This window comes from Salvelinus alpinus, chromosome 23 (genome assembly GCF_045679555.1).
Source record: "Salvelinus alpinus chromosome 23, SLU_Salpinus.1, whole genome shotgun sequence".
Taxonomy (NCBI): Eukaryota; Metazoa; Chordata; class Actinopteri; order Salmoniformes; family Salmonidae; genus Salvelinus; species Salvelinus alpinus.
Window position 1 is genome coordinate 8,978,048 of NC_092108.1, and position 14,088 is coordinate 8,992,135.

The window sequence follows — 14,088 nt, forward strand, 5'->3', positions numbered from 1 at the left end:
TGGTTGAGGCCAATCCACCACTGCTTTCACCTTTCCAGGATCCATATGAACATTTCCATCAGTAATTACAAATCCCAGAAAGGTGATAGTAGAGCGGTGGAACTCACACTTCTCGGCTTTGGTTCTCCAGGAGGCGCTGAAGGACCTGTCTGACATGAAGAACATGTTCTTGTGCAGATCGGGAAAAAAACAGGATGTCATCAAGGTACACGAACACAAACCGGTTTAGCATGTCCCAAAGCACATCATTGACCAATGCCTAGAAAACTGTGAGTTGGTGAGTCCAAATGGCATGACCTGGTACTCATGATGTCCACTGGCTGTGTTGAAGGCTGTCTTCCACTCATCCCCCTCGCGTATCCGAACCAGGTGGTAGGCATTTTGAAGGTCCAACTTGGAAAATATGGTGGCCCCCTGGAGAGGTTCAAACACTGAGGAGAGGAAGGGGGTAACGATTCTTGACGGTAATGTCATTAAGTCCCCGGTAGTCAATGCACAGACGCAGGGTCTTGTCCTTCTTCTCCACAAAGAAAAACCGTCAGGAGATGCAGACGGACGGACGGCCCCAGTGGCCAGAGACTATGTACTCCTCCATCGCTTTGGTCTCTGGTCCAGACAGAGAGTACAATCAACCTCGAGGTGGTGTGGTGCCTGGGAGAAGACCAATGGCACAATCATAAGGACGGTGCGTGGGAAGGGAAATAGCACGTACCTTACTGAACACCTCCAGGAGGTCATGGTATTCTGTGGGGATAGCAGAGACATCCACAGTCTTGCTAACATCCTGAGGAAGATGACTTAAGGAAGGCTGTGCTGCTTGAAGGCAGTGGGAATTGCTAAATGGGCTCCAACCCAGGATGGAGCTTGTGGTTCAATCAATCATCGTATTGTGCTTTTGAAGCCAGGAAAATCCCAAAACAACCGTAACATGGGGAGATGTAATGAGGAACTGTATTGTCTCACTGTGGTTACCAGAAACACGTAATTGAACGGGCACAGTACTATGGGTGACTTCCCCTATAGAGCGGCCATCCAGTGCCCTAGCATCCATGGTTACCGAGAGCGGCTGAGTGGGAATAACAAACTCCGAAGCTATCGTGGCATCCATAAGATTTTCATCAGCCCCAGAGTCAATGAGCACTCGGAGAGACTTAGATTGGTCTCCCCACAGCTCAAGAGCAAAAAGGGGTGTGCGGGTGATGGGAATTAGGGAACTCCCAGTCTGACTCACCATAGTACTGGTACTCATTAGAGACAGGTGTTTCCTAATAGGGCAGGTAGCTATAAAATGTTCTGCCCCTCCACAGTACAGACAACAGTTATTATTCATCCTCCGTGAGCGCTCCCAAACTGATAGCCTAGTTCTTACCAACTGCATAAGCTCTGGAGTATCACACTCACCCGTTGCAGATTCACGAGAAATCTCGGGTGGCTTCGACTCCTCTCGGAAACTTCCGGATACCATAGGAGGTGAACGCGCCATATAAGGTAACTGAGCTAAACGACTATCACTCACTTTCGTCATCATGAAGTGCTTTGAGAGACTAGTCAAGGATCATATCACCTCCACCCTACCTGACACCCTAGACCCACTCCAATTTTCTTACCGCCCCAATAGGTCCCTGTTCACCCATGACTGCGTGGCCATGCACGCCTCCAACTCAATCATCAAGTTTGCAGACGACACTACAGTGGTAGGCTTGATTACCAACAACGACGAGACGGCCTACAGGGAGGAGGTGAGGGCCCTTGGAGTGTGGTGTCAGGAAAATAACCTCACACTCAACGTCAACAAAACAAAGGAGATGATCGTGGACTTCAGGAAACAGCAGAGGGAGCACCCCCCTATCCACATCGACGGGACAGTAGTGGAGAAGGTGGAAAGTTAAGTTCCTCGGCGTACACATCACGGACAAACTGAAATGGTCCACCCACACAGACAACGTGGTGAAGAAGGCGCAACAGCGCCTCTTCACCCTCAGGAGGCTGAAGAAATTTGGCTCACAAACTTTTACAGATGGACAATCGAGAGCATCCTGTCGGGCTGTATCACCGCCTCTTCACCACTTTTTGAAGAGGCGCAACAGCGCCTCTTCAACCTCAGGAGGCTGAAGAAATTTGGCTTGTCACCGAAAACACTCACAAACTTTTACAGATGGACAATCGAGAGCATCCTGTCGGGCTGTAGCACCGCCTGGTACAGCAACTGCTCCGCCCACAACCATAAGGCTCTCCAGAGGGTAGTGAGGTCTGCACAACGCATCACCAGGGGAAAACTACCTTCCCTCCAGGACACCTACACCACCCGATGTCACAGGAAGGCAAAAAAGATCATCAAGGATAACAACTACCCGAGCCACTGCCTGTTCACCCCGCTATCATCCAGAAGGCGAGGTCAGTACAGGTGCATCAAAGCTGGGACCGAGAGACTGAAAAACAGCTTCTATCTCAAGGCCATCAGACTGTTAAACAGCCATCACTAACATTGAGTGGCTGCTGCCAACATAGTGACTCAAATCTCTACCCACTTTAATAATAAAAAATTTGATGTAATAAATGTAATACAAGTCACTTTAAACAATGCCACGTTATATGATGTTTACATATCCTACATTACTCATCTCATGTGTATATACTGTACTCTATACCATCTACTGCATCTTGCCTATGCCGCACGGCCATCGCTCATCCATATATTTATATGTACATACAGTATTCATATTCATTCCTTTACACTTGTGTGTATAAGGTAGTAGTTGTGAAATTGTTAGATTACTTGTTAGATATTACTGCACGGTAGGAACTAGAAGCACAAGCATTTCGCTACACTCGCATTAACATCTGCTAACCATGAGTATGTGACCAATAACATTTTATTTGATTTTGATGAGTGTGCCCGAGACCAGACCACCTCTCACTTTTGCGTTCCCTTAGGCGTCCATCAATTTTAATGGTTAAGGCGATAAGGTTAAGGCGATAAGGTCCAACGGCAGTTCCCGAGCAGCTAGCTCATCCTTTAACTCCTCAGATAATCCGTGCAGAAAAGTATCGAAAAGAGACTCCGGATTCCAGGCGCTCTCGGCGACCAATGTGCGAAAGTCCACCGCGTAGTCTGCCACACTACGGGAGTTTTGACCTAAGACAAGCAGTTAACTGGCCGACCTTTCTCCTGGAAACTGGAGATTCAAATACCTTCCTCACTTCTGCCATGAACTCCTGAAGCATGGAGGAGGAGGTGTGATGGTGTGGGGGTGCTTTGGTTGTGACACTGTTTGTGATTTATTTAGAATTTAAGGCACACTTAACCAGCATGGCTACCACAGCATTCTGCAGCGATACGCCATCCCATCTGGTTTGCGCTTAGCGGCAGTGGTGTGAAGTACTTAAGTAAAAATACATTAAAGTACTATTTAAGTAATTTGGGGGGGAATCTGTACTTTACTATATATATTTTTGACTACTTTTACTTTTACTTCACTTCATTCCTGAAGAAAATATTGTACTTTTTACTCCATACTTTCCCCCTGACAATCAATTGTACTCGTTACATTTTGAATGCTTAGCAGGGCAGGAAAATTGTAAAATTCATGCACTTATCAAGAGAACACATGGTCATCCCTACTGCCTATGGTCTGGCGGACTCACTAAACACAAATGCATCGTCTGTAAATAATGTCTGAGTGTTGGAGTGTGGACCCTGGCTCTCAATACATTTTAAAAACAAGAAAATGGTGCCATCTGCGTTGCCCCTTTACCCCTACCTACATGTACATATTACCTCAATTACCTCGACTAAGCTGTTCCCCAGCACATTGACTCGGTACCTGTACCACCTGTATATACTGTAGCCTCGTTATTGTTATTTTATTGTGTTACTTTCGTTTATTTAGTAAATATTTTCTTAACTCTGTTTTTCTGCATTGTTGGTTAAGGGTTTGTAAGTAAGAATTTCATGGTCTACACCTGTTTTAGTCAGTGCATGTGACAAATACATTTTGATTTGATTAGATTAATATAAGGATTTTTAAAGGATTCATACTTTTACTTTTGATACTAAAGTATATTTAAAACCAAATACTTTTAGACTTTTACTCAAGCAGTATTTTACTGGCTGACTTTCACTTTTACTTGAGTAACTTTTTATTAAGGTATCTATAATCAAGTATGACAATTGGCTACTTTTTACACCACTGCTTAGTGGGACTATAATTTGTTTTTTTAACAGCCCTTACACACCTGAAGGCTGTGTAAGGGCTATTTGACCAAATAGAGTGATGGAGTGCTGCACCAGATGACCTGGCCTCCACAATCACCCGACCTCAACCCAATTTGAGATGGTTTGGGATTAGTTGGACCTCAGAATAAAGGAGAAGCAGCCAAAAAGTGCTCAGCATATGTAGGAACTCCTTAAAGACCGTTGGAAAAGCATTCCAGCTGAAGCTGGTTGAGAGAATTCTAAGAGTGTGCATAGCTGTCATCAAGGCAAAGGGTGGCTACTTTGAAGAATCTCAAATATAAAATATATTTTGACTTTAACATTGTTTTTGGTTACTACGTGATTCCATATGTGTTATTTCATCATTTTGATGTCTTCACTATTATTGTACAATGTAGAAAATAGTAAAAATAAAGAAAAATCTTTGAATGAGTAGGTGTCTCCAAACTTTTGACTGGTACTGTATATATATATATATATATATATATATATATATTTCTGCACTTTCTTATATCTCCTAGATATAGGACAGACACTTCAAAATATTATTCCTTATTATTTATTTTTTGACTGTCTAATTTTGCCATTTATGAATATGTTATTTAATGCTTTTCTATGGTATTTGGTAAACTGAGTGTTATATTATTATTATTATTATCTTATCATCTACTGATTTCAGCCAACTTTGGATTGACTGCATTGTTTGAATGGAATGTTGGCATATTGGCAGTTAATTTGAAAAATGTATGGAATCATTCCTCTAAAACTGTCTGCCTAGCTAGCTAACAAACATACAGTGCAGATACATTCTTCAAATTCATTATTTTACACAGTATCTTATCACAGCTCTGGCAAACAATGGTTGACCAACTCCCTGACCAAAATGGCTGACCCTTTATCCCATCATAAGAAGGTTCATGTCCATTCTAGTATTCTGATTCCTAATTCTATGGGACCAGCTTTGTGGGTCCCCAGAGCCTTCTCCCCGCCCCTGAGGCTGTGGGGTGTGTGTGGTACTCCAGTGCTCATGATGCAACATGATCACAATGATCTAACTTCCTCTCCTCTCCTTCATCTAAAAATAACTTAACTTGTCCCAAGAGGGCTTGAAGAGAGAAGTATCAAGACTCAATAGGTAGGTAGAGGATAGATTTGATCTGCGCACTAGGTTAAGAGGTGTAACTTGCTTGCAGATCCACCACTAGATGGGGGTAGTGTACAAGGGAATTCAACATGCTATGACACATTTGAAAATGTATTTGAAAAAAATACCTCATCCTAATCTGGCTATAGATAACCCCATAAGAGGTCTTGTATTTCTAGTCATATAGATTTATTGATTTATTTTACCTTTATTTAACTAGGCAAGTTAGTTAATAAGAACAAATTCTTATTTTCAATGACAGCCTAGGAACAGTGGGTTAACTGCCTTGTTCAGGGGCAGAACGACAGATTTTTACCTTGTCAGCTCGGTGATTTGATCTTGCAACTGAATCTTGCAATTCAAGTAATAAAAGCTTAATAAATTAGTTGGTTTATTTGAATCAGCTGTGTAGTGCTAGGGGGCAAAAATCAAAACACGCACCCAGGGGGTGCCCCAGGACAGAGTTGGGGAACCCTGCTATAGATAACCACATGAGAGCTCTTGTATTTCACACGTCAAGACAGAATCTGAGTTCAACATTTTTCCCGAGGCACTACCAAGCCCATACATGTCCCCTCCCACTCCCATGCTTAACTGCTCTAGGCCTACTCCACATTCATCACAGACAGAAGAAGGAGGAAGATGGAAGCTTTTCAAGTGTGCTGCTCCATAAACAATAGTAAGTCTAAACCTGACAAGAGACGCACATCTAAGAGCCATATGCATGCCCCCCCCCCCCCCCCCCCAACTCATATACACTATAGAAACATTTAGATGACTCCGACAGAGAGCTGCCTCGCTTCTAGTTCTTATGGAAAGTTTGCAACAAGCATTTTTCTACACCCGCAATAACATCTGCTAAACATGTGTATGTGACCAATCAAATTTGATTTGATATATACATATATCTTACTCACACAGTAAACACAGTGGTTGTTATATACTGTTAAATAGCGTTGACTCTAGTGAAATAGTGAAAATATTCTAACAGGAAACAGTAGGCTTACCTACATTCCATTTTTTTCTGCGGTTTACAATGTTTGTTGACATTGTGTGATGCACGACTCGAATATAAAAACAACATTCTGTATGGATGGGGAAGTGTTCCTGTTATCGGTCATGCCTGCCTTGACATTTTCAGTAGGAGAATCCAAATAGTACATCAATAACAGTCAAAATATTAATTTTATCCCATGTTTGGTACATCTTATTTATAAATGGCTGGTTAAAACTCTAATTAATAATAGCTTCAAATTAGTGACGTGTCCATATTTCACTCTGTTTTGCGCAATGTCTTTGGAGTGACAATCAAGGCCATACTTGATGCTTCACTGATGTCAGGAAGAGTGTTAGACAGTTCTTCAATATACAGGTCAGTATGTGAACCTATACTGAGGCTTCTCTCTGTGCCAAAGTAAAAGGTTTCATTCAGCAACACTGATTAATGGCTTTGCATATTGCTTTTCCCAATACGCATGCAACATGACAAACTATGCAAGTTGGTGAGAGACATAAGTGTCATTCATGCAACCTGAATCCCTTTTTGGTTTTCCAAATAGCACCCTATTCCCTACTTTTGACCAGAGCCCATAGGTAGTAGTGCACTATATAGGGTATAGGGTGCCATTTGGGAAGCTAACCAGGATCTCTTGGCAGTGGGCCATATCTTTTTCTAAGACTTTATGACAAGGTATTTCTCAGCTATTGTTCAGAGTTCAGTGCCATTAATCTGTCAGGATCAGTAGCTATGAAGCCGTTACCAGGAAATGGGACAACTCAAGCCAACTTTGTGTCCACTGTTTTGTATTTGTTCCCAGATGACTGTTTTAACTATGGCAAGTGATTATGAAACAAACGGTTGTGTTTCACAAGGAAAAGAAAGTGAGGGTTGCGTCAAACTTTTAGAAAATGACCGAAACAATGTGAGTAAATTCTTTTCGCAAGAAAATAATGTTTATAACATCTCCTTGGCATTTGAACAACTCACTCTTAAGCTATCTCCTCTCCTGCCATGATGGGTGGCAACAGAAAAGGGTGTGAGGGTTTTGTTCAACAAAGTGAGGCCACAGTGTAGCATTAGTATCCTCACTTGCAGGACCATAACACCAAAAAACACTGACAAGAAAAATAACCCCGAGGACAAACAAAACAGGAAGGGCAGGCTGTTGATATGCCTCATTTGGCTGTTATGGGACGCACCCTATTCCCTTTGTAGCTCACTACTTTTGGCCAGGGCACATATGGAATAGGGTGCCCTATTTGGGACACGGTTGTGAAAGTGTTGGTTGTGAAAGTGACTTGAGCATCACTGAACAACGCTATCAGATGACATGTCCACTCAGGGCTGACGCTTTCCCATCAATCAGGGATTCATGAAAATCGGAACAATTCTTGCCTGGCAGGGAAACTTTATTTTTTATAGTTGAACAGCAAAAAATGTTTTGGTTGAATTATTTGATCTTAAAAATGAAGTTTAGCGAGACAAGGGTGTTGCCCCTCTTTTGGAATTTTATAAATATTTTCAATATTATTCATTTCCATGTTGGCTTTATGCCCAGATATGTCTGGAGCAAAGGATCCCAATTTCAAACTCTCCCCAAAAGGTTTTATAATTCTAAAACCTGGCAATAATTAATATTGCCTGAAAAGGGATCTTATTTAGTTTCTTGCAATAGCCCTCGCTGACTTTAAAGAATATTTATCTCAAAACTGTGATTCCTTTAAAAAATTGGCCGTAAATTTGGTGAACTCCGTCAGATTTGTCTGAAATCCTAAATGAATATTAATGTCCTCATTACATATAGTGCAACAAGACAATTCATGGTCTGGAAAGTTCTCTACTTTTGATAGACTTAAATAATCAATATTGAAATCACCCTGGTCACATCCATAAACTGTCAACTCCATCTCCCTGATAGGATATTCATTTTGTTTCAAATATATTTATTTTAATTATGTTTTAGAGTCATAAGCAACTGAGGGAAAACAAAATTGCTACTTTGTAAACCACTTGAATGAAGAAGAAAAATGACATTTTTTGCCAACTCCGTAAAACCTCAAATCCGCCAGATTTTTATTGGAGATTTTCAAATTAATAATTTTCTATATTTGACAAATGTTTGTATAGAACTTATATTGATAGAGGAAAAAATATGTATTTTTTGTTGTTGTTGTCAACTCCACCAGTGGCTTGTCAACTCCTTCACAGATGGCTTGTCACCTCCTTCACAGATGGCTTGTCAACTCCTTCACAGATGGCTATCCCCCTTAAGATACATTTTTTGGGGGTAATATTCTGAAAAATATATGTAATCACTGATCTGCAACATACAGTTTGCTTAAACTGTTGAAGTATTTGCTGCACTAGATCCTTTCTAAAGGATAATGTTTGCTTTATAAATGTTGTTTAAAGTTCAGATTTTTTTTTTAACTAACAAAATTAATCCTGGAGCATTATATAGCGCTTTACAATAAATACAATAAATACATTTTTTATTTTTTTTATAATATAATGTTAGAATTTCAAAAAATCCCAGGGTTTTTAAAAAGGTTTTAAATCCCAATAGAATCGTATTTCAGCTGGAAAGAGGAGATGAGAGGCCAAACACTGAAGAAGATATGATTTAAGGCCATGCTGACAGAGGCTCTTTAATGTCAGAGTTAGACTCATAGGGTGCGTCTCAAATGGCAACCTAAACGCTATAAAGTGCACTACCTATAGCTCTGCTAAACGCATGAGATTGTCACAGCTGTCAGAACATAATATGTCCAGAGGGGAAATTATTTGTGAGCACAAAACCCCTCTTTTACAACGATATATAATTCCTGTCACTAAATCCCTACATGACTCTAAAAGTAGAATAGGTTGAGTTTATAGAGAGAAATTGTAATTCAATATTTCTACATTCTGGCATATATCTGTGCATTCCTGCTTTTCCATCTCGACTTACCCCCACACCAGGGTGTCGCCAGCGTTTTATATACAAACAAATTCACATAGAAATGTGAGTTATAGATCTGTCATTGTTATTGGGGCGCAGGTAGCCTAGTGTTTAGAGCGTTGGACTAGATAACCAAAAGGTTGCAAGATTGAATCCCTGAGCTGACAGGGTAAAAATCTGTTGTTCTGCCCCTGAACAAGGTGGTTAGTGAGTTTATTTTTATCTTTACAGGGACAGTGCACATATATCAACGTTTCAGTAAAAGTTACGGTTTTAGCCAGCCGGCTAATTTTCAACCGCAGTCCCCGGGCAGGTTATTAAAAACAATTACAATACAGACAATCATTGAGCAGAGAGCACACGCAGAGCAACATAGGACAAGCAAGACACAGCATGCAGACAGAGCAACATAGAACAAAAAGCAGCAAGACAAAATCCATAAAAGCAACAAAGTGTTTCCATACCTCACAAGCTACAGACAACAGACAACATGGAAAGCGACAATACACAGCTAGGGATTGTGTTCACAAATCTGATTGACCTTTAGCCATGTCTTCATGTTTTTTGAGAAAGTGTGATAGGTGGTGCAGTTATGTGTGTCTGATGGCAGTGTATTCCAGACATGGGAAGCTCTCACAGAGAAAGCGGATTTACTAAAGGTGCTTTTCCTTAAGGGAACTATACAGTCACCTCTCATGGCGGACCTTGTGGATCTGCTGCCATAGGTTTGGGTTTTCTGTTTAACAAAAATACTGAGTGGAGGGGGAGCCAGGCCATTTAGGATCTTGAATACAAGACATGCGTCGGTGTATTGCACAAGATCTTCCCAACTCATGAGCTCATGCTTTCTGAGGATGTAACAGTGATGATGGCTATTGGGCTTCCTATCAAGCACTTTGAGAGCCTGTTTGTAGACAGACTGAATGGGTTTTAATGTTGTACAGCAAGCTTGGGGCCAACTAGTCAAGCAGTATGTTAAGTGAGGGAGTATCATTGATTTGAAGTACACTTTTGCTACCTCTGTAGTCAAACAATTTCATATAAATCGGAAATTAGCTAGGTTGAATTTGGTTATTTGAATTACCTTTTTCACCTGCTTTTTAAAAGAGAGGTTGGAATCAAGTATGATGCCAAGGTACTTAAAATCAGATACCACCTGGAGCTTCTCCCCTGACACATAGACATCTGGCTCAGTAGCATCAGTTGCCCTCTTTGTGAAGAACATGCAGACAGTTTTATTCACATTGAGATGTAAACATGAGTCACTGAGCCACTTTGTAACCTGGGCCATTACAGTAGTGAGCCACTTTGTAACCTGGACCATTACAGTAGTGAGTCACTGAGCCACTTTGTAACCTGGACCATTACAGTAGTGAGTCACTGAGCCACTTTGTAACCTGGACCATTACAGTAGTGAGTTCTTGTGCAGCTTGTTGTTTGGTCTTTGCATGCACATATATCACTGTATCATCTGCATACATTGGAACTTCAGACCCAGTGCAGACAGAAGGCAAATCATTAATGTACAGGCTGAACAGGAGCGGCCCCAGTATTGACCCTTGGGGCATGCCCACATCATAGCTAATAGTGGGCGACAGCTCATTGCTCACTCTGACACACTGAGTTCTGCCTTCAAGGTATGATTTCATCCATCTCAAGGCATCGGGGGAAAAGTTGAACTTGGACAATTTTGTGATGAGAATCTCATGGTTAACAGTATCAAAATCCTTCCTTAGGTCCAGAAACACAGCCCCAACAACGCCTCCTTTGTCCATCTTGGACTTCACATTTTCCAGAAGAAAGCAGTTGGCTGTTTCTGTGGAGTGTTTCGCTCTGAAGCCAAACTGCATGGAGTGTAATGTGAAGGGGCTGTTGTTGAGGTGGGCAATCAGTTGTTCTGCTACACACTTTTCAGCAACCTTCGACACCACAGGTAGTATACTAATGGGCCTGTAGTTACTCACGTCAGCAGGGTCACTCGATTTAAAGATGGACGTTATTATGGCCGACTTCCATACCCTTGGAAACACCCCCAGACCAATAGATGTGTTGGTGACCTTAGTAATGGGGCCAATGAGTGACTCTTTGTAGTTTTTAAGAAAGGTAGAGTCCAGCCCAAACACATCTTTGGCTTTAGAGTTCTTTAGTGAGCTAATCACCTTGTTCACCTTTGACTCAGAAACCTGCCTTATGATGAAGACAGGTTGAGTGTCATTCACTAGCACTGAGCCCAAGAAACCAGTGGAGGGGTTCTGTGTCAGTACCCTGACAGAGTCAATAAAGTAGGAATTGAAGGCTATTGCTATTTCGACTGCATCCTGTGTTAGATTGTTATTCACCATGATTTCTAGTCTTTTTGCAGTGTTACTATGGTCTTTCCCTGTTAACTTTTTTAGATTCTCCCAGATCAATTTAGAATTTCCCTTTGCTTCACCAATTATGTTAATAAAAAAGTTTGCCTTGGCCTGTCTGATTTCTTTCATCACCTTATTTCTCAACGTGGCTTTTGGGTTAACCCACTGTTCCTAGGCTGTCATTGAAAATAAGAATTTGTTCTTAACTGACTTGCCTAGTTAAATAAAGTTTTTTTTTTTTTTTAATCGAAAGCAAGTCTAGGAAGTGGTATGTCTGTTCTATGTGTGCTATTTCTATGTTTCCCATTCTTAAGTTTTGTTTTTGGGACTTTTATTTTCTGTTTTGTACACCAGCTTCAAACAGCTGAAAATACAAAATTTTTGGTTATGGACAAATATTTTTCACAGACATTTAGATGATTACAGTGGAGGCTGGTGTGATGAGCAACAAGAGGACGGGCTCATTGTAATGGCTGGAAAAGGAGTAATTGGAGTCAAACGTGATTTCCATTTGTTTGATATGTTTGATACCGTTCCATTCATTCCATTCCAGCCATTACAATGAGCCCGTCCTCCTATTGGTCCTCCCACCAGCCTCCTCTGAAGGTTTTTCTACACTATACTTGCTTGTTATGTTTTGTCACATAATCTGAAAATTAGGTGAACTATTAGAATTTTAGCAACCAGGAAATGGCAGAGTCGATTTCTGCATAGAGCAAATTTATTGTGTTTCCATCAGGAGTGTGACACTAAAGACTTGTGTCGAGCGTTAAAAACTGTTGCTTTGTGAGAAGGGGTTGAAGTTCACAGTAAAGCCAATGTTATGAAAATGACAGCTGAAAAATACCCAGGGCCTTGCCTTGGCTTCAAGTCAGAGCAGGTCCGCCAGAGCCCTACCCCAGTGAGACACGGGTGCTGGCTCAGAAAAGTCTGAGCCTTTTGGGTCGAACACTGGGTAAATCATCAGTGGAAATGCACCAAAATGTGTGTAGCATGTTATTGCAACCTATACTTTCTTATGGATAGTAATTTTGTATATTTGTATTATGTTGTTTTTGTAAATTGTGTATATGCAGGGCTCCCTTGTAAAATAGACCTTTGTCTATTTTACAAGGAAAGGAAAGGTGGAAAGAAATCTCTGTATTAATGATTTGTGATCATGTTGTATGAGGTTGCAGATTGTATGGTCTGAGCACTGTCTACAGACCATTCTAATCATACAGTACCTGGCTCTAGCAGTCTTCCCAGAAAAAAACATTGTTTTACAATGGAGAGGTTTGGTCAGGCTCACTATCTTGGCAATTCTCAGATAGGAATGTTAATGGGCTTTCCTAGCTTGATAAAGGAAGCCATGACTTTATCTGTTGGGAGTAAAAAGTGTGGACTACCGCTGACAATAAAACCAGTTAAAGGAGAAGCAAAAAACAATGACCTTTGACACTGTTGCTACCATTTAATAGAAGAGAGTAGTAGAGAAGAGTCTCTCAGGTTACTGACAAAAATGATCTGCGGTTACACCAGACAATATGATTGCTGATCTGCTCCCTGAGTTACATGCATGTTCTACTGCATCTCCTGAGTCACACATCTTTTTCTATGACAATTAGCCTAAAGCTAATTAATTAGCGAAGGGCCAGGCTCGTTTTATAGCAAGTTTCAACAGAGGCTTTTTGGGTAGATTTTGTAGACCTGTCAATAAAAAATTATAATAAGTAGCCAAGTTTGAGTCTAATATTTCATCCATTTAATAGTTTGAGTTATAGACTTGCGCTTTGTAAATAATGCTTCCACATTTGGCCATGAATCAAGAACACATTATGTAAGAGATAAGAACAGATACTTATCACAGGTGAGCCCTTTCATCTTAGACTTGATCGGTAAAGCTATTGCGAGAGCTTTGGAACAAAAGATGATTCTGAGATAATTGGCTTTAAAGTTCCCGAACCTTCTTCGGTTTGAACGGTGACAGCAATGTTAACAACATGAATTGGGGTTATTTAGTGTACTATATAGGTAGAGAACGTTGAACAGAACAAGTCTATGTCAATAACTACATATAGACAATAATGCAGATATAGTATACCATATAGTTCCTAACTCTCAATTGGTAAATGAAAATGATTTCACAACTATGAGAAACTGAATTAACTGTACTGTTCGATTGGTCCTTTCAGTTCAATGTCTAAGATATTGCCCTATTTAAAGAGAAGTAAACAGTGCGAACCCGAAAGTATAACCGTCCTTCAGTTGGAGATTGCCCAGATTTATCAAGAACCCATATCTATTTTGGCAAGTTTTCTAAACAACGCTCCATGTGTCAATCAATTTTCTGCTTACCCAATAAAAATCATACTTCAATAAAAAAATAGTAAAAGTCAAGAGTACCTCAGGTGCACAGGGGTGTGACACGTCAGGTAATACAATCTAAGCTCT